Source organism: Symphalangus syndactylus, chromosome 5, assembly GCF_028878055.3.
Source record: "Symphalangus syndactylus isolate Jambi chromosome 5, NHGRI_mSymSyn1-v2.1_pri, whole genome shotgun sequence".
In the NCBI taxonomy this organism is placed as follows: domain Eukaryota; kingdom Metazoa; phylum Chordata; class Mammalia; order Primates; family Hylobatidae; genus Symphalangus; species Symphalangus syndactylus.
In genome coordinates this window covers 136,959,764-136,985,474 of record NC_072427.2, presented here as the reverse complement: position 1 = coordinate 136,985,474, position 25,711 = coordinate 136,959,764, and the positions used below count along the sequence as shown (strand labels likewise).

The window sequence follows — 25,711 nt, the reverse complement described above, 5'->3', positions numbered from 1 at the left end:
TGCAGTTGTAATTTCTACATAAAATGAAGTTAATTGTCTTTAAATAATTGTTAGCCACATTTCCAGATGAAATGCCCAATACTTCCTGAGAAAAGCTATCAGTTAACTGACGTCAACTAGCTTGCATTCTGCGTCATTAAGTTTGACAGAAGTATGAAAATGAAACATAGATGTATGCTAGAGCCCTGGTAGTGGACAAGCTATGTCATTCATGACTCATTTTAAACAATACAACTTTAGATGTTTTATAAAGCCAAATTGTGGTCAGAATTTATAGTGAGCATGTTAAAAGCTATGGTGTGCACTATTTCTATGAATGTATATTAATATCTTTAATCTCTTCTCCGTAAGAGATTGTGACCTTTGGGTTGATTCAATTTTTTGTGCTGCTTTTAAAAAGAAAACTGAAAAGTTGAGTAGTTTATTATTGGTTCCTACGTGAAATGCAGACCTAGACAAATTGTTGAAATTTATTTGTAGTCTATTGTCTAGCAAATTATGTGAATTTTAACAGAACGTGTAATTCCTTCATTAAAAATATCTGAACTCAATAAGAAAACAGACGACCCAATTAAAATATGAGCAAATGATTTGAACAGACACTTTGCCAAAGAAAACACACAGATGGCAAATGAATATACAAAAAAAATGCTCAACACGTTTGTCTGTAGGGAATTGCAAATTAAATAACAGTGAGATACTACTACACACCCGTTAAAATGGCGAAAATTCAAAAAACTGGCCATACCAACTGCTGGCAAGACTGTGAATCAACAGGAGCTCTTATTCATTGTGGTTGGAATGCAAAATTGGAAGACATTTTGGCAGTCTCTTACTAAAGTTAAACATAGTCTTACCATATGATTCTGCAGTCATGCTCCTAGGTATTTCCCCAAATCAGTTGAAAACATGTCCACACAAAAACCAGCACTTGAATGTCTATAGCAGCTTTATTCATAGTTGCCGAAACTGGAAGCAACCAAGATGTTTTTCAATGGGTGAATGAACAAATAAACTGTGGTATATCCAAATAATGGAATATTATTCAGCAGTAAGAAGAAATGGGCTGTCAAGCTACAAAAATGACATAAATGGGTCTTAAATGCATATTGCTAAGTGAAAGAAGGCAATGTAAAAAGTTTACATACTGTATTATTCCCATACACGTTCTGGAAATGGCAAAACTATAGAGTGGAAAGACCAGGGGTTTAGGGGATGAGAGGAAGGGTTGAATAGGTGAAGCACAGGAGAGTTTTATGGTGGTGAAACTATTCCGTATGATACTGTAATTATGTTTATGTGACACTGTCTGTGAAAACCCATTGAAGTTTACAACACAGGAAGTAAAACCTGTCCGTATGCAAAAAATCCTCGGGGATGTCAAAGGAGATCCCACGGTAGAATGCAGGCTATGACAAAGGAGCCTATTGCAAATGTATGACACAACCACACTGAACGGCATGGGGCAAAAAGGTGCTCACCTAATGAACTTTGGAAATGGATGGAGTCTGTAAGACGAAAGACAAACGAAACTACATACTTTATTTCAGTAAGGTCATCAAAAACAAGAAAGTCTGGGGAACTATCATAGCCAAGAGAAGCCTAAGGAGACACGATGACTCAATATAATGTGGTATCCTACAACAGAAAAAGTAAAAGTCATTGGGTGAAACCTAAGGGAATCTGAATAAACAACTGACTTTAGTTAATTTTTAAAAATATTACCAGGCATGGTGACATGTGCCCGCAGTCCCAGTTACTCAGGAGGCTGAGGTTAGGAAGATTGCTTGAGCCTAGGAGTTTGAGACCAGCCTGACAGCCTGAGCAACATAGCGAGACCCCCGTCTCTAAAATATATGTATATGTGTATATATATGTATGTATATTTATGAATGTGCATGTTTATATATGTATACATACTTATATATATTTATACACACACACCCACAGTCCAGCTTTCTTTGAGATTATCAAAGAAAGATCCTCAAACAAAGCTACATTTTTTTAATCCTTTGGAGTTACAGATGGGTTGGATTTAGGAACATTTATGTTCATTTCCTAGTGTCTACAATTTCTGTTTTATGCTTCAAATAATTTTGTGCTTTGTAAAAATCTTGGTACAGTTTCCTTTGCAAATGTAAGCAGAGCCTAATTTAATGATTTGTTTGTTCTCAGCTTTGGGAATTACAGAGTGCACTCACACATGCGGACACCTCACACTCACCATCCCTTATTGCAATGTATACTTAATGATTATTGATTGAAATAGCAACTTAGTCATAACCAGCCTCTTCCTATGAAGATTTTGAAATGGCCTATAATAAAAAGGCAATCAATTAATAATATATAAATAAGAGGAAGTGGAAAGTCAGTACCGGAGAAAATAGATGTTTGAGTCAGACCCACAGGGATGTGTAAATGATTTTTGAAATGTCAGCACATCAGGTTTTCTTTTAGCTACTCTTTAATTCTGGAATGACAAGCTCAAATGCCTTTGAGAGCTGGGCAGATGCTGTAAATATGGGCAGTTGGTGAAGTGTAATATAGTAGGAGGTGATGGAGTCTCTGCTTACCCTGCCAAAGACATTCACTCGATTGAACACCACACTTAGGGGGGTAGCTGCCAGTTTGCTTTAATTTTGGCCTAAATTTTTGCAGTGAGTCAGCTCATATAATCCAAGGGATATTATTAAGTAAGCATTTGATTGTTTTATGGAGAAGGAAGAAACAATAGATGTGAGTGAAATTTTGTCTTTTTTTTTTTCATTATTGTGTGACATCACACCTGATACCATCCAGATAGCTTTGCAGTTATGCAGGCCTAGCCTAATTTTGATCCCTGTATCCAAAATGTTGCTGAGTGCCTCCCACTACAACCTGTGGCTCCTAAGTGGAAATGTGTGCTCTGCTGTTGTCTCTAGGGTTGCCAAGACATGAACACACACTCTACCTGTTATTCAAGCATACATGGGTTATGAAAACAATATCATAATTGCCGCCTGGTGGACAGTGATTATAAAATCCATCAGATATGAAAGAAGCCTCTTAATTTCGGCTGTTAAAATGTTTTTGTTTTTTTAAAAAGTGTTAGAGTAAAATAAGTAGGGTACTCTAAGAATGTTTATATAGTTGTTTTCATTGTGAGATTATATACCAATACTTTAGAACCCCAGTAACTTATCTGGGAAATCTGGGACTTTTAATCCACAGCCATACTTGTTTGTTTTGTTATATTTAAGTTACTCACTTTTTCTTTGTACAGGTTTAATTTGGTGTTTCCCAAAGCATGGTATACATATCACTGATAGTATATAAAATGATTTTTAGGTATGTTGTGAGCTGAGATAAACAAATTTGGGCATTTTTAATAGGCATAAAAATGGTCATTTAAACTGTTCCTATGAGAATAGAGTCCCTCTCTCTTCTTTTTAGGCATTCCAGCAAGCACCTTACATCAAAGATTAACTCAAAACATAATATTCTGGCAGAGGGATCAGCTCAGTTAATGGGGTCAAGCAGCAGAATCCTTCACTGCGAGGGAGGAAGAGCCAAGTAAAATTCTCTACTGGACCACTACTCCAAAGTTGTTTGGCTTCCAGGATAGCCAGGGATCTTGTTTCTTACTTATGTAAAGACTAGAGAACCAACCACATACTTTGAATATCACTCATCTCACTGTGAAAAAATATTTCCAACATCCCTTATGCTAATTAATGAACCCTCTGATACAGAATTAGTGATACTTGTAGTGCCTTTGTGATTGTTGTCTAGGTTTCCTTGAATGTGAATCATTAATAGGATATTTAATATATTAACTGCCTTCCTCCACTGTTTATACTGAAGTGTTTTAAAGTTAATTACAGTGTAACAAGGTAGTATGTGGATGAAATTTTCTTATTTTAATATTGTGTGTTAGAAAACTAGCTTTTTTTTAATAAAAATCTGCAGTTTTACAGATCCTGCTTAGGATGAGACTAGGTTGCTTTTTTAATAAGGTAACTCTCAAGTATTGTTAATAGTACATGTGGCACTCAGAAGTTCAATGAGGTCCAGGAATGATGAAGTTTGGAAGTCTGGTTTAATTGGAAGTCTGGTTTAATTTAATCTTTTTTTCTGTTTTTCTTTTTGTTTTTTTCCTGGACAGAATTCTACCATTAACTTCTTTTCCCACGCACTTGCCCATTATCAGTGGGTTTTGCTCTTACATGGTATAAACCAATTTTCTGCATTTCATAGTAAAACATTATCTCAAGGAACACTTACCTTCTTTACAACCAAATAGGGCCATATGAAAAATTTTTTTAAAAATCGTTGCATAAAATAAGTTTAAATGGCCTTCAGTTTTGGAGAGTTTAATGAAATATTTCTAAATAAATATGACTAAGTTACAGAATTTTAGACAATTTGCTTCAGTGACTGTCTCTGCTTAAAGCACTTTCAATGACCATCATTCAGTGTTCTAATGAAATAAAAATTATGTTTCATTAGATAATGATAGTGATAATATTTCAAAAGTATATGGCTTTAAATATATAGATACAGTATACACGTTCTAAAAGCAAATTTTTTGACATTTACTTGGAAAAAATTAGTGTTTTAGCCAGGCATGATGGTGTGCACCTTTACTCTCAGCTGATAGGAGACTGGAGTGGGAGGATTACTTGAGACCAGGAGGTCAAGGCTATAGTGTGCTATCATTGTGACTGTGAATAGCCACTCTACTCCAGCCTGGGCAACATAGCAAGACCTCATCGCCTAAAAAGGGGAAAAAAGAATCTGTTAAAATTGGGCTTATCTCTTCTGTTAGCCACAATGGGACGGCAGTTTTAAGACAATGAAGGACAGATACCAGTGGAAAGCGTTTTTGCAATCCCTTGATTCCATACAGTAGGAAGTACCTATCAGTACTTGTCCTTTTACAGATACTTTCAGTCCGCTTTCCCAAAGGTGAGAGTCTCAATATTTCACAGCCACAAAACTGCTCCTTTTTACTCCATCTTTGGGGAGAGATGGTAAACCAATGCCTACTGCCTGTGTCAGAGCCACATCCAGCTTCCATTTCACAGGAGAGAAGTATGTAGCCCTTTTCATTACTTTCCTCAGAGCAGAAATTGTGGACCAGTGCGGAATTTGCTTACTACATCTAAAACATCTGAGGGTAGGATTTTAATTTTCTGTCTCTTTTTTAATTGAAAATTTGCAAACAAGTAAAATTGTAGAAAATATGGGGTTTTTGTTTTAGCATTTGTGGAGTTTTAGTACAGAATTTGCAGTTCTTGCCTATTATTTTCCCTTGTTACATTATGCTGTATGGTCTGCCTTCTAGAGAGGACCACTCTGATCCTTGTAGAAGAACAAGACAGTAGGAAACAATCTGTTAATCCCATTTTTCTCATAAGAAGCAACAAAAGCATTATAAGGTGATGTTAGAGGGTCCCAAACTACCAAAAAGTTTCCTCAAGGATCTTCATAACTGTAAATTATTACAATCTCCTTCATTTGTGGTTTAGATCAGAATGCTTTTTAACCTGTTTGTCTTCTGAACAAGTTGGATGTGCAATTTGGCAATTCCATTTGCAATGTGGGGATTAATCTGAATGTAGACTCACATTTTAAGTTTTCTTGGAGGACTGGAAGTAATGAAGATCATCCCAGGATATATTCAGTCAGGGGAAAAATTGTAGAAAATTGTGCGATTAAAGCAAGTCAAAATCCTACTAACTAGAACTGATTAAATTCCAATGCACATCTTCCTTCAGATCTTTACATATTTCATATTAATGCTACATTAGTTATTTTTCAATTGTGGTAAAATTCATATCGTGTAAAAGTAACCATTTTAAAATGTACAGTTCATTGGTATTTAATACATTCATTCACAATGGAATGCAACCATCACCTCTATCCAGTTCCAAAGATTAATCTGCTTTCTGTCTCTATGGATTTACTATTTGGGGCATTTCTTATAAATGAAATTCTACAATATGTGATCTTTTGTGTCTACCTTTTTTCACTTAGCATTAATGGTTTTGTGATTCATGTTGTATCGTGTATCAGTACATCATTCCTTTTTATGGCTGAATAATATTCCATCATTTGTAAATGCTACGTTTTGTTTTTCCATTCATTTGTTGATTGGGCATGTGGGTTCTTTCCACCTTTTGGCTATTATGAATAGTACTGCTGTGAACATATATGTACAAGTATTTGTTTGAATACCTGTTTTTAATTATTTGGGTATATATATCTGGGAGTTGAATTGCTAGGTCATATGGCAATTTTGTGTCCAACTTTTTGAGCTAAACTGTTTTCCATAGCACCTGCACCATTTACATTCCTGTCAACACTAAATATTTATGCTGAGATCCTGAACTGACTCTTGGACTTCCAAATTAAATTATGAACAATCTGGAATTTTTTGTTATAGTTAGGTAACATTAGCATATATTGTTATGAAATTTTTCAAAGAAAAGCTGTGAAACTGGTCCATTTTTAAAGTTTGTGTTTGGATAGTCATAATTTTTTATGTCTGATCTTCAGTCATCTGAACATACTTTTTAAGAATGGTGTTTAAGAACGGAATGTGCTCTGTTATTTAAATTATTGTGCTTTATTCCTTTCTTGTTTTGTCTTTTATATCTAATATGTAGGTAACGTTTTTGAAATATTTAGCCAATTTAGGAATCAAAGAGTTATACAGATTATTTAGAATTGGAGAATCTTTCTGGATAGCAATTTTTAAGTTTTTTTTTTACTTGATTGACAGTAATTTTACTGTATAAGGAAGTCGGTTATATCCTTCCAGTTTCCAGTTCCGTACCTCTATTGTGATGTTTTCTATTATGCAGAACTTAAAGTTTTGGCAGCTTAATCTTTTGTTGCTCATTGTTAATGTTTTCAGTTACTTAATACACAGAACTGGCTTTTTCATTTTAAATTACATTTCGATTGATTGAATGTACTTTTTTGGGGGTCACAGAATGTGATAGACCATTCTTGGTGCCTACCAAATTGCTATCCACTCTTCCTTCCAACTTTCTTCCTATTGGAAAGAATCCCAATTTTGTTTTAGTGATTTCTTTCTTTTTTTTTTTTTTTTTTTCTCATGTCCTCTGGGAAGGTAAGCTTCCTCAGCCCCAGGGTCTAAATAATAGTTATTCTTGTAGAGTTAATCCTGTTCCCCATGCCAGTAATTGGTTTAAGCTGAAGAGCTTCTGTGAGTAGTTTAAACACAGAGTAGTTTATTCTTTCAAGTAAAGGAGTCCCAGAGATAAGTATTCTAGGGTTGGAATCAGAGTTCCTTCCATTTTCCTGCTTTACTGTCCTAGAATGTGAGTGATTTTCTCAAGATTAATTCGTGCTCTGAAATGGCTCTCATTATATCCAGAAGGTATAAAAATCAGAAGGGCAAATGAATTAATTTCCTAAGGTCCCCCACCTCATTGGCTATGCCTAATTAACATGCCTGTACCTAGTTGCAAGGGAAGCCATGAAATGTAGTACTTTCGCAGGGTGCATTCCTTCCCTGAATAAAGCTGAGCAAGAAAAAATGAATGGGCAGTGGATAGCAATGACCAATCTCTGCCGCAGCGCAGTTGTTGAAAGTTAACCAGGTTTAGAGTTCAGTAGCAGCTGTTTTGCAAAAACCTTTATAAGAGAATGTTTCATTCAAAATCTAAACAGTAATATAAGCTAAGTCAAACTTGTTTTCAAGTTCATATCACATCTCATTTTCTTTCGCATTCATTTCTGTAGTCATTCACTGCATCACCTCTGGACAACGGGAGCCCACTAAGATCCCAGCTTAGTGCTTTAATTGTTGTGGTGGGTCCTTAGTATAAGCCCTGCATCACAGTAAGTGAAACTACTTCATGGGAAAATCAGCTTTCTCAAGGGCATTTTTCATAAATCCACACCCTCGCCAACCCTCCATGTGACTTATGGTCCCCTGCTGATAAATCTCCTTTGATTATAACCCTTGTCTCTTTAGTAGCTGTTTGTGGCCTACTATGTTACACCAGGTCCCTTTGTCTAATACAACCTTTCAGTCCTGCTCTTCATATACCGTACTAAGCCATTGCATTATAACTAAGCCAAACTAACCATTTCATTTTTACCCCAATATGTTTGCATCATGACTTCCTGTTTTCTACTCTCCAGATCCTACCTGTCCTTGATAGGATTCAAACTCAAAGCCCATTTATATTTTTCTCTGTTTTATTTTCTGATCTACATGTCTTTTAGAACAATAGCTTTTGCATAATAAGCTCTAATTATATGTCAGACACTATTGTTGTAAGGCTTTTGTTCTCATTTGTTTCATCGTAACAATTATGAGGAAGATGTTATTAGACCCATTTTAGAGATGAAGGAAGAACTGAGGCACAGAGACGTACAATAGTTTTCCTAAGACCTGATCCAGAATTCTGATCTAGGCAGCCAAAGTCCATTTGTGCAGTAGCATATCTAATATTCTCACTTGTATTTTACTTCTGTACTTATCTATTCCACTTACCCACCCACACCTAGACATTCTCTTTTTCTCTTTTTAATTTTTTAATTCTCCTACAGAATGAAAAATCTATTATTAGCCAAGTAATCAAATCTCAAACCATTTATGTGATTTTTTTTTTTAACACTAGACAGCAGTGTAACATTTTCAATAAATTTCCAAAATAAGGATAAGTGGTTTCATTTAAAAGGAAAGAAAAAACTTGTTGACAAAGGAATTTATACAAATGAAGTGTAAAAATGGACAAAGAAATCTGCCCTCCAGTATCAGAAATATGAATGTAGAAGTGTGGCAAGTTAAAACTTGTTTTTGTTTTTTAAGTCACTCATAGCAGAGAAATATTTAGTTTGTTTTTTGTTTGGTTTTAGGGGAAAATAGCCGTACCCAGTAAAACTTGATGTTGGCAGGCAGATGGTCTTGGTTGGAGTTGTTGACATGAGACCACATGACTGTGTCTGTTATGCAATATTGTGTCCGGAATTGGTGGGTTCTTGGTGTCACTGACTTCAAGAATGAAGCCGCGGTCGCTTGCTGTGAGTGTTACGGTTCTTAAAGGTGGTGTCTTCAGAGTTTGTTCCTTCTGATGTTCGGATGTGTTCGGAGTTTCTTCCTTCTGGTGAGCTCGTGTTCTCGCTGGCTTCAGGAGTGAAGCTGCAGACCTTCGCGGTGAGTGTTACAGCTCTTAAGGCGGCAGGTCTGGAGTTGTTCGTTCCTCCTGTCTGGAGTTGTTAATTCCTTCCGGTGGGTTTGTGGTCTTGCTGGCTTCAGGAGTGAAGCTGCAGACCTTCACAGTGAGTGTTACAGCTCATAAAGGCAGTGCCTCCCCAAAGAGTGAGCAGCAGCAAGATATATTGCAAACAGCGAAAAAACAAAGCTTCCACAGTGTTTAAGGGGACCCAAGCAGGTTGCCACTGCTGGCTTGGGCAGCCAGCTTTTATTCCCTTATCTGGACCCACCCACATCCTGCTGATTGGTCCATTTTATAGAGAGCTGATTGGTCCGTTTTGACAGGGTGCTGATTGGTGCATTTACAATTCCTGAGCTAGACACAGAAGTTCTCTAAGTCCCCACGGAGCACTGATTGGTGCATTTACAAACCTTGAGCTAGACACAGGGTGCTGATTGGTGTGTTTTTAAACCTTGAGCTAGACAAAGAGTGCTGATTGGTGTATTTACAATCCCTTAGCTAGACATAAAGGTTCTCCAAGTCCCCACCAGATTAGCTAGATACAGAGTGCTGATTGGTGTATTTACAATCCCTTAGCTAGACACAGAGTGCTGATTGGTGTATTTACAATCCTTTAGCTAGACATAAGGGTTCTTGAAGTCCCCACCAGATTAGCTAGATACAGAGTGCTGATTGGTGCATTTACAAACCTTAAGCTAGACACAGAGTGCTGATTGGTGTATTTACAATCCCTTAGCTAGACATAAAGTTTCTCCCAAGTCCCCACTAGACTCAGGAGCCCAGCTGGCTTCACCTAGTGGATCCCACACTGGGGCTGCAGGTGGACCTGCCTGCCAGTCCCGCGCCATGCGCCCGCACCCCTCAGCCCTTGGGCGGTTGATGGGACCGGGCACCGCGGAGCGGGGACGGTGCAGGAAGTCTTGGGCCGAGCAGGAACCCACGGCGGAGGGGAGGCTTGGGCATGGCGGGCTGCAGATCCTGAGCCCTGCCCGGTGGGGAAGCAGCTGAGGCCCGGTGAGAATTTGAGCACGGTGCGGGTGGGCTGGCAGTGCGGGAGGACCCGGCGCCCCCTCCGCAGCTGCTGGCATGGGTGCTAAGCCCCCCACTGCCCAGGGCTGGCGGTGCCGGCCGGCCACTCCAAGTGCGGGGCCCGCCCAGCCTGCGCCCACCCGGAACTCGCGCTGGCCCGTGAGCACCACGCACACCCCAGTTCCTGCCCGTGCCTCTCCCTCCACACCTCCCCGCAAGCAGAGGGAGCTGGCTCCGGCCTCGGCCAGCCCAGAGTGGGGCTCCCACAGTGCAGCGGCAGGCTGAAGGGCTCCTCAGGCACGGCCAGAGTGGGCACCGAGGCCAAGGAGGTGCTGAGAGCGAGCGAGGGCTGCCACCACGCTGTCACCTCTCAATATCATGGTGAGTAAAGGACAACTTACGAAGTCAGTTACTTTTTCAGGACCTTTCATTGAGTCCGTTGTAGAGATAGAATTGTCTTTTAGGTCCTAAGGCTGTGTCTTAATCATGAGTCTCCATAACACAGTCTGTCCTGTACTGTGGTTTTTTTAAAACATGGGTATTTTCTTCCTTCCCTACAAAAGGGTAAACAGGAGTTTCTTAATAAGTAAATCAAGCTAACACACAAAGCAACCATTGTAAGAGTTTCTTTGAGGCCTATTTTTTTGATGATAATGAAACTGGTAACACTATCATATGTTTAATTCTATTCCTGCATCAAAAACATACCATGTGTCTTCCAAGCAGATGGTACAAGTGTAGAATTGACTGTTAGTACTTGAATAATAGATTTTTTTTTGGTAAATCAAGCTCTGTAGAAAACGAGTTAGATTTTATTTCCTTCAGAATGAAAATCATTTTATATACAGTTAGAGTGTAAGTCACAAACTGCCATTCACAAGTGTACATTCACATAAATATGTGCAATTTTTGTCAATGTTTAAAAATGTATATTCATCCAAAAGGTTATACTTAGGACCTAGGTAAGGAAACTACAACTGAATTTATATATATGTATATATATTTATATATGTACACATATATGTATATATATTTATATATGTATATATAAATATTTACTCATAAAGCTTGAGTCGTTAATTTTATATTCATCATATTTATGATTTCGTATCATCAACGTGTTCTTGAATCAGAATTTATTATGCTAGAATTTGAAGATTATCTTACATAAAGCACAAATTTTTACAAACCTAATTTTTTATTACTACTGTATATTTAATTATAAAATCAGTAAATTTAAGTTTTTATACTACATTTGTTGCATATATACTCTTTGACTGGAAATTTTTCTAGAACTGTAATGATTAAGGTGAAAATGTAAAGATTCCAGAGTCCATTAAAAGAATCACCACTCAATCTGTTTTTTTCCATCGAGAAAAATTATCTTCAAGCACCCAAAGATAGAGTTTAAATATGCCAAAGGAGATATAAATATAACCACACATTTCTCCTGTAGCTCAGAAGCTGAGATGCCATATGAAAACAAGGACACAGGGAAGAAATAGGATTAGTTTTATTGCTCAAATAATTGCTGCTTTTTAGATTGTATTTCTCATTTTGGTTTGTATTTGGCTGTATGAATGAACTTAGATGTTAGTCCAGTCTCCATGAGTACACACTTTCCACCTATTGTGCAAGATAGTTTATATTAACAGATTATTTGAGATGGAAGTACCCATGTCTCTAAATTTTGTTGGTTATGCTGATTGTTCCTAATATGTAGTACTGGAACTACCTGAGTGAGGAAGATTGGGGTAGATCTCTCTGAGAAGGAAACATTTGAGCTGGACCTGAATAATGTAAATTAGTGAGATATGCAAGTTATGACAGAGGTCAGAAGGAGGAACTTGTGGCTACTAATCTCGTACAAGAAGTGGAAAGAATTTAGAAAGGATTTGAAAGAAATGAGAATAAAAAATGTCTAAGTCTCTTATTAAACTGGCCTTAGAGGGCTAACTTGTCATTGATAACTTGAGAACTTGATATTTTCAGATTAAATAGTTCTGAATCCCATTAGTAAGCAAATGTATTTTAGAAGTTGTCACTCTCTGAGGAGGAAGATTTAGTGTATGAAGGGCTTTTTCGTTATAAATGGTCTCTTCCTAAGCAGGTGTTTATGGATTCATTTGATTCTTAAATCATTCAACTCTTCCAGTTACTTTTTCTAAGAGTTGCTATGTAGTGAAATTTCACCTCTAAAAGAAAACCAAGATGATAGCATGGAGCAACCCTTGAACATTTCTTGGGTAGTGGATGAAAAATATCTGAACTATTATGTCAGTATCAAATGAGGATGACTAGACTAACATTGTGTTTAGAAGTTGTTGGCCCCATACCCACGTCGATTGTCTTCCTTGGTGGCATAGAGTTTATTCTCATACTCTACTTCAGTTTATATAGTGGTTACCTGTGCCGTAAGTTCATGGGATATTTGAAACCTACCTCAGGTAATCATTAGGTGTGAGAGTTTAATTTCTGTAAGCTGATTTACTCCTTACTTGATTACCAACTTTTAGCAGAAGATAATGAGGATACGAGGGAGAGAAAGACACGATATTTTCAAATTATTTTAAAATTTACTTTTGTAATTAGCGTTACTTTGGTTTTTCTTTTCTTAAGTCATGAACAAATGGTATGTGCTATACCAAAATAAATGAATTTGGAAATTTGGGAAAAGGGGGAAAAGGAGGTTATCATTATCCTTAATTTTTGCCTCTGTTTAAACTTGGGTTTTAATATGCAGTTGTGCTTTTCTCATACTAGTATTTTTCTGATCTGAACAATTTGTATTAAATGACCTAGGCAATAAAAATCAGTAGTCAACTGATGAAACATTTGCATGCATCATGTTGTACAGCACTGTTAGGTACTGTATGGAAAAGAGATTGGTAGGAGATCTGTTTCTTACCCGTTAAAAGAACTACTTTGAATATGTGTGATGAGTAAATTGGTACCAATTTATGGTATTCAAAACACCTCAATGCTGGATTTAGTTGTTTGAACATAAACCTGTTTACTAGAGTGAATGCTGGGAAACTAGGTTAAGTCAAGGTCAAGGCTGGCACTTTGAAGAAGAGAGTGGTCAAAGTTTTAAATGGCACTGACAAGTAAAGTAACCTAAGGGCTGAAAAATTACAAATATCACAATTAGATCTTTAGTCATTATCACAAATATTGCTGAGGAATGTGCTGAAACATGTTATTTTGTGGAGAATACTTTGGAGGCCCTCACTGGATTTTTTCTGTGCCTTTTTAATGAAGCATTGTTCCTGACCTATAGTATAGAGACAACGTGAAAAGAGAATCAGGATTTATTGAGATATAGGATTCCCCTTGATTTAAAGACGTTTATTAGCTCTCACAAAGTAGTGGAGCATTGATCCACAGTCTACTTCAGCTTCTTTTCCTAAAACGTGGTTTGGGCAGAATTGAGAAAGCTAAACTTGTCATCAGTGACATTTGGGGAAACTGGGCAGAATTTTACAAGGAACTTGTGAGAATTGCCCTATTTGTAACCTATTCTTTTCCTTAAATGAATAGTTTCTCTTTAACAGGGCATCCTTTTTAAATGTAAAATTTAGATTACATCTTAGATTTGCGCTTTTATAACTACGGCTACCTCTAACTGAAGTTGCCTCTTGAAATAGTCAGGTCAGCTGTCAGTTTGTTAAGCCTTTTCCAGATTCCCCCAGGCATTTAGCCATTTCCTCTTCTGTGCTCTACAAATGAGGTTGTGTTATAATGATCTGTTTACAGCTCTTTCTCCTTATTAAACTGTCACTTCAGGCTGTTAGGGCCTTGAGAGCAGGGACCTTATCTTATGCCCCCCTTCACAACTGTGTTTTCCCTGTGGCAGTCCTTCTGTAAACGGTGGCTGTATTAAAGGGCCTGACCCTCACAGGTTCTAGAGAAGCTGTGCAGGGTGCTGGTAACTTCATAAACCAAACCCTTGGTTGACTTGATGCTTCTTAGTATCCCTCATAAGCTTCCAGAGTCTCTTGACACATCCCTGCTGATTTGATATATTGTTTTTCTCCTGGCAGCCATATGCAGAACCACCATGCCACTGTGTGATTATGCAAACATTGTGCTGCAATTTTATTACAAAAATGTCTGCCTTCAAATGGGGTGATTTTATAGCATATACAACAGTGAATACGCCTAAACCAGCTCTGCCAGGATAATACAAAATTCCTTCTCAGTAAGTTTTTAGAGGTATTTTGTTACAGCTGTCTGATGAGATCAGTGAAGCCTTTATTATATAATAGAAGATCAAATTGATTTGGGGGTAAGGATAGTAAGCTTACTATGTTTTAATCTTCATATGGTGTTTATAGGTTATGGTTTATGTTTTTTATTATCTTTTAGATTCTCTGATTTATGTTTTTTAAAGGGGGCTGTCCTTGGCTTTTAGAACTGTGGAAAAGTTGTTTCATTGACTTCTTTTTCATGTTTCTGAGAATGGATTTGTTTTCTTTTATTGTATGAGGAGTTTAAACTTGAACGTATTTGAAACTAGCAAAGGCTTCACTGAAAAAAGTGAGAAAGATCATGAATCACTACTTCTCTAAAACATATGCAAACCCTTCTGGTTATAGCAAACTGTGTTGGCTTGCTTATCTATATTTCAAATTACATGATGAAATAATTTTGTTTTCTCAACTTGAGATGCTATTTTTAATTTTTGTTACAGCAGTTTCATATGAAAGGAATTTGTTTTAGCACCAGTTATGTTGTGTGCTAGATTTAGTTGTAAGACAACTCAGATTGAGGTATCTAAAAATTTTTATATCAGTAGCATTCTAACAAGGTATGTACAATATGTTTTGTAAAATGGTTTGCCCATACACTGTTAAAAATCCCCATTTTGGGTAAAGGGCATGAACTGTAGAAGAAATACAGTCAGCCACTAAATGTCAGTCAACATTTAATTAAACACTTAGAATGTGGTAAGCACTGTTCTAATTGCTTGACATGGTTTTTCTCATACAATAATCAGAAAAATCTCATGAGTATTACATTATTATATTTTCTGAGTAAGGAAATGGAATCACGGGGAGACTAAGTAACCTGCCTGTGGTCAGAAAACTGTTGAGAAAAGGAGTTGGGCTTGAACCGCGGCCATCTGACTTCATAGCTGATGTGCTTTTGAGCTTTAAGCTGTACTGCCTTCTGTGTGAATAGGCATATGAAGAAAGGTTTAACCTCACTTTAAATTGAAACATACACACACACAATTAAAACGGTGCGATGGCTTTCTTGCAAAGAAGAAAAGTCATTGTCAGTATTCAGTATGAGCTGAGATGTGGGGAAAGGAGAAATTTAATGCACTGAGGTACAAATATACATTGTTACCTCTTTTTGGAGGATAGTGTGTGTAAATGTTGAAAACATGCACGTGTTTTGACCTATCCATCCCACTTCTGAGAATTATCCTACATAGCTAAACACAGAAAAGCACAAAGATATCTGAGCAGTCATCACAAAAGGAAAGTTAGGAATGTAATTGCTGACATGGAAACCTGTCCACAGCACATTATTGAGTGAAAGAAAGCATGTTGCAAAACAACGTGTATAGTTTTATTTCCTTCTGTTGAATAAATACTTGTTTATGTTACAAACTCTGGTTTGAAATGATGTTCACCACAATGTTAACAACTCTTATCTTTTCTGCTAGTTAGTATACCTTGGTAATCAAATGTCTGGGCAGTGCAGGCACTCTGCCTGGGTTTGAATCCTATTTAATCACTTATTAGCATTGTGACTGTGGGCAAATTACTTAACTACTTTGTATGTTAGTTACTTCAGTAAAATGGAGATCACTACTATAGAATCTATCTTGTTGGGTTATGAGGCTCACATGAATTTATAAAGTGCTTAACATAGTAAGTGATCAATAAAACTGAGCAACCATCATCATCATTTCTGGGTGGTGGAATTCCAGGCAATTTTAGCCTTTTATATACCTTTTATTGCTTGAATTTTTGAAACAAATATATATCATCTTGGAAAAAACAGGAAAAACTGTTTTTAGAGTCATTTTAGTTGATGTGCTTACAGTTTCAACAAGAAATTTGCATTTATTTAGAGCTAAGGTTATTTTAATACTCAGTAAACGTTTTCTTCAGTAACTATTTGCAGCCATATATCTTGGTGTTCCATCCTATGCTATATGCCAATTTTAAAGGAATTGAAATCATATTTTATTCTTACGTCTGGAAGGCATGCATAATCACAACAGATTCTTCCTGGAGGAGCTGCCTTAGTTTGCGGCTGCAGTGACATGTTTGAATGTGACGTCAGTCTGGTGTCAGACTTCCAGAGTGGCAGGCCAGCCTCACAACCACAGTGTATTTCCTCAGTGCTTCGTCCCCACAGTGCTCATTGAGAACAGCTTAAAGACAAAGCAGTTGAGTCTTATTTTTACTCCAGTGTCCTTTTTGCGTATAATTGAATTCATCCTTTTAAGAACTGATTTTGATGAAGGCTGGTGAGTAATTCTTGTTACTTTAATGTATTAATAATAAATAGCTAATAGCTAAGTGAACAGTAGTCCTTTTCCTCAGTTAATGATCCTATGGCAAATAATCTTTGTAGCTCTGGTGCCAGGCACAATGCCTAGTGCAAAGGATTTACATACTATAAATATTTTTATAAACAAAGTATTGTTTTGTTGTAGAAATATAAGTATATTTATTAGCTTTTCAAATGCTGAACATTTTAAGATTTGAGCATTGGAAATGTCTTCCTCTTAGCTATTCCTTAACTTTAGGCTACATGAATACATAGTAGTCACAAATTGCTTTAAAACCTAAAGATTTTTATTTAAAATCTTATTATTCCTTATTTTTAACTTAGAGAAGATACTTGATTTGCCCCTAGACCTCCAAAGATAATTAGATGAATAATTCCTCAGATGTTCCTGTGGAGGTACTAACAGTATGCATTATATAATTTTTTTAAGGTATATCAATACTAGTCTAAACTTATTAATAGAAGCTGCTATGTCTTTAATTCTTCAATTATTTGGGCCATTTCAGTGATATGATTCAAAATAGGAATCTTTATTGACTTAAAATTTAAGAGCAATATAATGGCAGATTATATATTACAGATTGTATTTTATTTAGCATTTAAAGAAATTAAGAAGTTTCTTAATTTTTTAAAGAAATTAAGAGTTCTGCTGTTAATCGTAGAGGCCAGGCAAGATTTATTATTATTAATATCAATTCATGTTTCTTTGAATTGTACTATGTAAATTGATTTTGTTGTTTTAAAAGCATTAGTTTAAGAAGTAGGTTATGTTGGGTAAGCTTTTTCTTTTGTTTCTAGACATAGCTATTTTGCTTATAAATTCTTTTTCCCTGTTTCATATGGATGAATGATATTATTGTAATTTCATTCTATTTATATTGTACAAACAAAAGCCTATAAAGTCTTACATTTTGCCATTTCTGGCATAATTGTTTTCTTGCATTTTCAGCAGCAGTGTTGTGATTTCAAGGTCTTTTAGAAGAATTTCCAAAGTTTTTTTCTTAAAGAATAAAAAAAGAATAGTTTTTTTCTGATAATTGTGCTACTCTAGTTTTTTGTTTGTTTGCTACTCTAGTTTTCAAGTCTAGATGAGGAAAACATGATATGGAAATTCTTACTAAATATGTTAACTGTTTTCACTTCAGTTTTCTGAAGCAGTTGAAGAATTACTTGCTGTACATATTTTTTGTGAATAATATAGTTAGGTATTGAAGTGATCTAAATGAGCTTTTTATATGTGAATGTGAAAAGAGTAACAAGTTTTAGGAATTAACACTAACTGCTTCATATTATGACTCCCCGTATATTATAATACTTAGGAGCATAGAAATATGGAAGTAGGGTTTCAAGTTTGCTCTATTTGACTCGACAGTCTTAATTTAAGATCCACAATTTTTTCCTTAAGTTGCAGAATTTTCAGATTCCAACTAAGATTCTACCCAATTTAACTATACAGAGGAATATTTCTATTCTCTTTTAAAATTTATCTTGAATCCACTGAAAATGTTTTAACATGGCTTTAAGTCTGTGTTTTAAACTTAATCAGTAAGTTACTATGCTGACGATGAATTAGAATATTCAGTATACATTTTAAACAAAGATGTTTTTGAGACATTATGACATCATAGGTCATGGGTTGCTACTAAAGTTCAAGTGAGGAGAAACTATTTCAACTTTTTTTTGTATGAACAGGAAATTAAATCTGGCAAAAACAAAAAAAGAGGGCAATGAGCAGAGCTGTGGGGATAACTTGAAATTAACATAAAGGTTTTACTCAAGAATAAAGCAGTAAAACAGAGCACTTGTCTGTTTTCCAGTGAATAAGGTATCATTTGAGGAACGCTTTCCACCAATGCTATATAGACTGCTTGAAAAAGTGTAATTGTGCTACTCTTCTTTGTTTGAAATTCAGCCTTGTAAACTCAGATGGAATAGTATTTCTTAAGGCCCTTATAGTCTTAAACTATATTTTTGTTTCCTTGTGGTAGACAGTACAAAACCTTGTACATCTAGGATGCTTAATAAATAATTTCAACACGAAGAAATGAATTGGCAAAGCAAGTTAAATACCTGAGGGAGGATATCTTGATCTTTGCATTGTAGAGATTGCATCTTCACTCTGATGATTAAAACCTGCTAGTTAACTAGCCCGTTGATAGCATGCCCTGTGTTGTACTCTGCTGGAAGGAAATGTGTCTCCAGAGTGAGATATTGTCATCACAGGGTCCTGTAGTGGCCATTGGATTTCCCCCCATGTCTCTCTGCTCACAATGTCACTGCTATAGGAATTGGGTTACTTACCCTGCTATTCGGGGTTGGATTTCTGTCCCACTCGTGCCTCATCTGCAAGTGAGAAATTTCTCAGTGCTTGAGGATAATGATTTGTTGACTAAACTGAACCTAAATTAAGTGTTGTGTGCATCACATAAAGTGCATTACTATTTGGGCCTTTTCAGAGTTTTAAAAAATATATTATTTTGGAATTGAAGTAAAAGAAAACCTAGGAGGGGAGCAAATACATTGTTTCAAAACTTATATAACACATTTTATATACATAAACATATTGTTAGTCAAAGCCTAGATTTTCAACCACATTTCTTTGTGCCCTAGCCAGCTTCAATCTGTGCTGAACTCCAGCCACATCTGACTAATCCCACTGATTCCACCAGGCTCAATTCAAATGGTAGCCACTTCCATGATGCCTTCTCTGCTCTTTTCCTTTCTAAGCAAGATCAATCCCTAATCAGTTTCCCCTTTGTATTTTGTTTATGGTTATGTGACTCTTCATGTTTGTTTATTTATTTGTATTTATAATATTATTAAGGCTGTGTCATCAGTGCCTAGCACATATAGAATGAATAAAAGTATTTGTTATGCTACAAGATAGCTATTTTGAAAGAAAGCCAACCGTTTTTACAAAGTCTTTTTGTATCACAGGAATATCATTTGGCTTATGAGTCAGCTACTTTTTTATTCTTGAAGAAATTGTTTAAAACTCATGCAGCATATGAAAATGAATACTGCACGATAAGGAATAAGTGATTAGCAATTTTTTCCCTTTTAAATTGAACTGTTACTCTGTCCGTTTGACTCTATTGGAAAGAGTGTGTTTTATCTACAATAAAAATAATTGGATCTCTTTAAATTGTGTGGTAATTTATGTATAGGTTATAATTTGGTTAACTTTCTAAAGTGGAGTGTGACCACACTCAAAAGAGTGGATACTTAAACTTTTTCTAATTTGCCTTTTGTTTCCTTCCCAAAGGTATAATAAACTTCTATATAATGCATGTTACAATAAAATATTACAAATTAGCATTCATTAGGGAGTTTTTTTTTTTTTTTAAGACAGGGTCTTGCTGTTGCCCAGGCTGGAGCATAATGGCACCATCATAGCTCACTGCAGCCTTGAACGCCTAAGCTTAAGGGATCCTCCCACCTCAGCTTCCTGAGTAATTGGAACTACAGGGATGCACCACCTCACCTGGCTAAGTTTTAATATCATTATTATTATTATTATTATTCCCAAAGTGCTGGGATTACAGGCTACGTATATTTTTGAATGCCATGTTATTGCTTTTAAATGATGAGAATATTTCTGATTATTGAAACGTTTCTGAGTTAGGGTTCTGCCCAGTTTTATTTTAAAAGTCAGTAAGACTTTTGTGACACAATATTTTTATACAAGTGACTCTGCAACTTTTCGAGTAAGTATTCTTTTAACCCCCTAAAATATACCCTGCGAGCATTTTTATTACGTGGCTTTATAAGTGCTTTTTCCGTCTATCATTCAATAGTAAACTTTAACCTTGGATCACATTATCAGTGTTCCTTATTCATTAAATTATAGTTGTATGCAAGCCATTATACTTCACATTAAGGATGATGCAGAGAGCCAACAATTATTTAAAGCAAGGAAGTGACATAATTTACTTGTTTTTAAGAAATCTGATTCTACTAACACATTCAAGTTCAGTATTATGTGGTGAGGGCTCTGTTAGATCCAGCTAATATGCCTTGGTGTGTAACCAGATACTTTATCCTTTTAAAGAGGTAGGGGTTTTGTTGTGCTGCTGGTTTGGTTTTTTGGTTTTGATTCCTCTTCTACAGAAAGAAGTTGAAGCTCAGCTTGGAGGATAGACTCAATAGTGAAGAGTCTTGTTACAATGAGGTGGCTTCAGATGCTGTTAAGAGAGTCTTATGTTGTACACGATAAATACATACTGTCTTAATTTTTTAGTTGAAAAATAAATTATAAAAATAGCTGGGTGTGATGGCTCATGCCTGTAATCCCAGCACTATGGGAAGCCGAGGCGGGTGGATCACTTGAGGCTAGGAGTTCAAGACCAGCCTGGCCAACATGGTAAAACCCCATCTCTACTAAAAATACACAGATTAGCTGGGCATGGTGGTGGTGCCTGTAATCCCATCTACTTGGGAGGTTGAGGCAGGAGAATCACTTGAACCCAGGAGTTAGAGGTTGCAGTGAGCCCAAAATCACACCACTGTACTCCAGCCTGCCTGGGTAATACAGTGAGATTCCATCTAAAAAAAAAAAAAAAAAGAAAGAAAAGAAAAGAAAAGAAAAATAAATTGTAAAGATAAATAACAATTTTTTTAAAAAAAGAGAGTCTTGGAACCATATTCGCCTGCACAGTGGCTGAGATGTTATTAGCAGTCAGTATCACTTAATTCTTGAATACTTGGCAGAAAATTACTTTGGCAAATTATTGTGTACATTTTAAGAATCATAGTTCTGTTTTAACCATGTAGTACCAGTTAACCTTCCCATTTTCTTAAATGGTTAAGTTCAGATTCATTCAAATTACTTACAGGTGAAAGAATTATCTAAATTATGTTAAGCACTTTTGCTTTTAATTTATCAAGTGATCTAAAATGTAACTGTGCCGTAATACTCGGAATGGATGTGATAGGTACATTTCGTCTTTAACTAGCATGGTGTTAATTGAATCATTCTTACATTACTTTCAAAATTGCTTTAAATTCGTTAAAAGGTGTTCATTTTGTAAATTCCTTTTTTTGTTTTTTTATTTTTTATTTTTTTGAGACAGAGTCTCACTCTGTCATCCAGGCTGGAGTGCAGTGGCACGATCTTGGCTCACTGCAGCCTCCGCGTCCTGGGTTCAAGCAATACTCATGCCTCAGCCTCCCTAGTAGCTGGGATTACAGATGTGCGCCACTGCACCTGGCTAATTTTTGTATTTTTAGTAGAGACAGGGTTTCACCATTTTGGCCAGAGTGGTCTCAAACTCCTGACTTCAGGTGATCCACCTGCCTCTGCCTCCCAAAGTGCTAGAATTACAGGCATGAGCCACGGCACCCAGCCCATTTTGTAGATTCTTAATGTGTATGCTGGTTTTATTTAAGAGAGTTTTTAAGAAAGATAACTTAGAAATTATCAGTGAAAAACCAAATCCTAAAACAAGTGAGTTGGTATGTGAGCTCTTTATGTTTTGAACATTTAATTTTTTTCCCCTTAATGTTCTTAATGTCTATAATAATGGTTTTAGCTTTGTACTTACAGTGTTACATCATACTCATATTTTCTCACTGGGGTTTAAGTATCTCCTCTGAGTCAAGCAAGATTTTCAGTTCCTGTTGGGTGCAACACATGCTTTACAATTGTTATTATTTGTATTTAAATTCTTTGATACCTGTAATGGTAGAAATGTGAGGTAACATTTCTAAATCTGTTTTGGTGGTAATTGTGTCTGAACAGCTCAGAGTAGGAAATGATTGTGAAGCTTCCAAGGATGAGAGGCATTGGGTTTAAAATTAACCTGGAATTGGGAAAGCTTTCATTACTGTGCTTCAGATAGAAATGATCCTGGGGTGCTGGTAGGCAGTGAGATGAGAGGAGGAGGGAAGAGGAGCAGTGAGAGAGGCAGCATGTGCATGGCACATCTGCTGTCAGTGAAAGAAGGAAAGGGCCTCTAAGGAAAGTATGGCTTTATTCTGTTCTAGTGTCGTTGAACAGAAGATGAAAGGCAGAACTGAGAAGTCTCATTGGCTGTGGAAGAGTTGGAGAAAGGGGCAGCTGTTGAAAGGTTGGGATCTAAAAAGGAGAGCAGCTCAAGCCTTGGAGGCACTCCTACTTGGAGTATGACTTCTGGCAACTTTCTAAATGCTATGAGCCTCATTTTATGTATTCATAAACTACAAATAATAACACCTACCTCAAATGGGCTCTGTGAGGATTCTCAAGGCCATTATGTGACAGCTGAATATGTGAGTAGCACTGAAATGCTTAAGGGTAGCTGTTATGGTGGTGATCATAATATTTATTGCTGGAGGTGAGGTTGAGTGAGGTTTTCACACCTGATTAATCCCTTCTTTTCCCCCAAGAAATTGGAAATTATCCGTTTTCTAAATGATGAGAGGAGAAAGAATAGAAAATAAAGGGTTAAGACCTTAAGGAGAATTTGTAGATGGTGGGTAAATGAAACATTGAGGTTTGAGCAGGATGTCTGGAAGCAGTTAGTTCTAAGTTAAAGGCAAATGGCATTTAGAACTAAATGTGGGGAAAGGAAATATATACTTTTCATATTTTACCCCTCAAAAAAAATTACAGTCTTTGAGATTGCTAACTCAGTGGTTATTTCTTCACATAAAAAAGACTAAATTCAATTTCAAGAAAGGCAGAGCACTTTTAATGTTTTTCTTTTGTTCTTAAAACATTGCCTTTAATTGTAGGCACAATTTTCTGTGCCAGCATATTTTCAGTTTAAAAATACATTGCAGAAACAGTCTTTGTGGCAGCCAGATTTCAACAGGACATTTTTCTCCTTTTTATTACAATGAAAATAAATTAAAATAGTTATCTATGTAAAACATTAAGAAATTTTATATTTAATAATAATTTTTAAATTACTTGACTAGCATAGGCTGAAGTGATTTAATAACTAAATGGCTGCTACAAACATATGTTTTTTAAACCTAATTAAGGTTTGATTGTTTGAGTTGCAAAATTACAAGACACTGTGTGATTTCTATTGATGAAAGCCCTTCAATTTTAAGACAAGCTGGAGAGTATAATTGTTTTTTTATAGAGTAATGAAACTGAGGCCAACTTGAGAATCTAGTAAATTATAGTTAAAAATTATAGTACTCTTTTTGTGCACTAGAAGCATACTGAAAACACAAGTTAAAAGCACACATTTGAGCTTTTTGCTGCATAGTTTTCTTCATAGAGAAATACAGTAGCTTCCATAGTTTCCACACCTCTTCTGCCCCACTCCAGTCTAACATTATTGTGGATATGTGGCAGCTTTTGTGGGTTGGGCCTTTATAAAAGTCCAAGTCATGATACTGGCTTTTGTTGCCAGGATTGGCAGAATAATTGCCAAATGGCAGCTGCCAAACCACTATGCTATTCTATTTTTCTTAAACTAAATTAAATCTTTCTCTTTTTCCCTTTAGGGAAATACATGATTCAGAGCAAACCATATAAATGGGTTCACATCTGAGTTTAATAAGAAACAACTGAAATCTCTTCTGTGGGATTCTAAAATATATATTACTCGTTTTGCACAGTAGATACATTTCCAACGATATTACCATAGTTACACGTATGAAACACTGCATAATAAAGCTTGCTTTGCCTGACTGTAATGTATCACTCAGAAGAATAGTATTGGCTGTTATTGGCAATATGTTAATAGCAATTTCAATATTCTTTTAAAAAAGCAGAGTGGATTTTGGATTAAAAAGCAGAGTGGATTTTAACTGCTTTGTCACTGAAGTTACCCATGAAATAGAGATTTAAAAAAAAAAAAAAACACCAAAAACACATGCTCCCACAAGGAAAAATTGCATTGCGAAAGGTAGTCAGTGTGTAGCCAAAACATTAAAACATTTTTCTGAAGGTAGAAACAAAATCTCTAAAGGTCTGAAGTTCAGGTTAAATTACCCTTTTACCTTCCCGAAGCAAGAAACTAGTAAAACCATTTTCCTCTTTTACCATATAAAACAAGAGAAATCTACTTTTGAATATGCTAGCGCAGATATTTTCTTTGGACCATATGTAAGTTGCTTTGTCTAAGAAAACAGAATATTTCTTAACTAATAGCCTCTTCCTTCCCCCTTTTCCTTGCTATTATAATATAACTACATTTTATTCAGTTTCTTCTAGGTCGGCCACAGACAAAGTTGTGAATTTTGACTGGAGTTAGCTCGCTCACCATAGTAGTCCCCCTTATTTTGCCGTTGGTTGAATTGGACATGGAATCTCGTATCTCTGACTAGTGAGATTCTTGAGAAAGATGGCCAGGGAGATTTCGGGAAACTTAGAGGGCAGATCACCCGAGGTCAGGAGTTCGAGACCAGCCTGGCCAACATGGTGAAACCCCATCTCTACTAAAAATACAAAAATTAGCAGGGCGTGGTGGCAGGCGCCTGTAATCCCAGCTACTTGGGAGGCTGAGGCAGGAGAATAGCTTGAACCCGGGAGGGGGAGGTTGCAGTGAGCCGAGATCACGCCATTGCACTCCTGCCTGGGGAACAAGAGTGAGACTTTGTCAAAAATAAAAAAACAAAAACAAAAAAACTTCCTTTTAACTCTAGACTTTGTGGTTCAGAGTATTACTTTGTGATACAGCAGCCAGCTTGGGCTTGTGAGGATGCCTAACTAAAAGGCATAGGGCAACCCAATAAAGATGGCAGTGCTGCAGTATTAAGCAATCCTGAGTCATCATCTCTTTGAAATCATAAGTATTATTTTAAAATCAGGAATAGTTCTTTTCCATATGTGGTTTAAAGAATATATCTCATTTACTGCCTTTTTTTTTTTCTTTTTTTGACAGAGTCTCACTCTGTCGCCCAGGCTGGAGTGCAGTGGCATGATCTTGGCTCACTGCAAGCTCCGTCTCCCAGGTTCACGCCATTCTCCTGCCTCAGCCTCCCGAGTAGCTGGGACTACAGGCGCCTGC

General features: G+C 36.4%; 1 protein-coding gene across 48 annotated transcripts in view; it reads left to right on the top strand.

Moving 5' to 3' along the window:
- Positions 1–25,711, top strand: part of PLEKHA5 (pleckstrin homology domain containing A5) — a 253,151-nt gene that overhangs the window by 88,707 nt on the left and 138,733 nt on the right. For 5 of the 48 annotated variants that reach the window (XM_063640764.1, XM_063640766.1, XM_063640763.1 and 2 more), the window contains exon 1: positions 16,547–16,719. The exons of 40 other annotated variants lie outside the window; for them this stretch is intronic. The gene's annotated coding sequence lies outside the window, so the exon portion shown is untranslated. Of the gene's footprint in view, positions 1–16,535; positions 16,720–25,711 lie in introns of those variants that run through there. 3 more of the 48 variants (XM_055280494.2, XM_063640765.1, XM_055280490.2) reach the window with 2 other exon arrangements.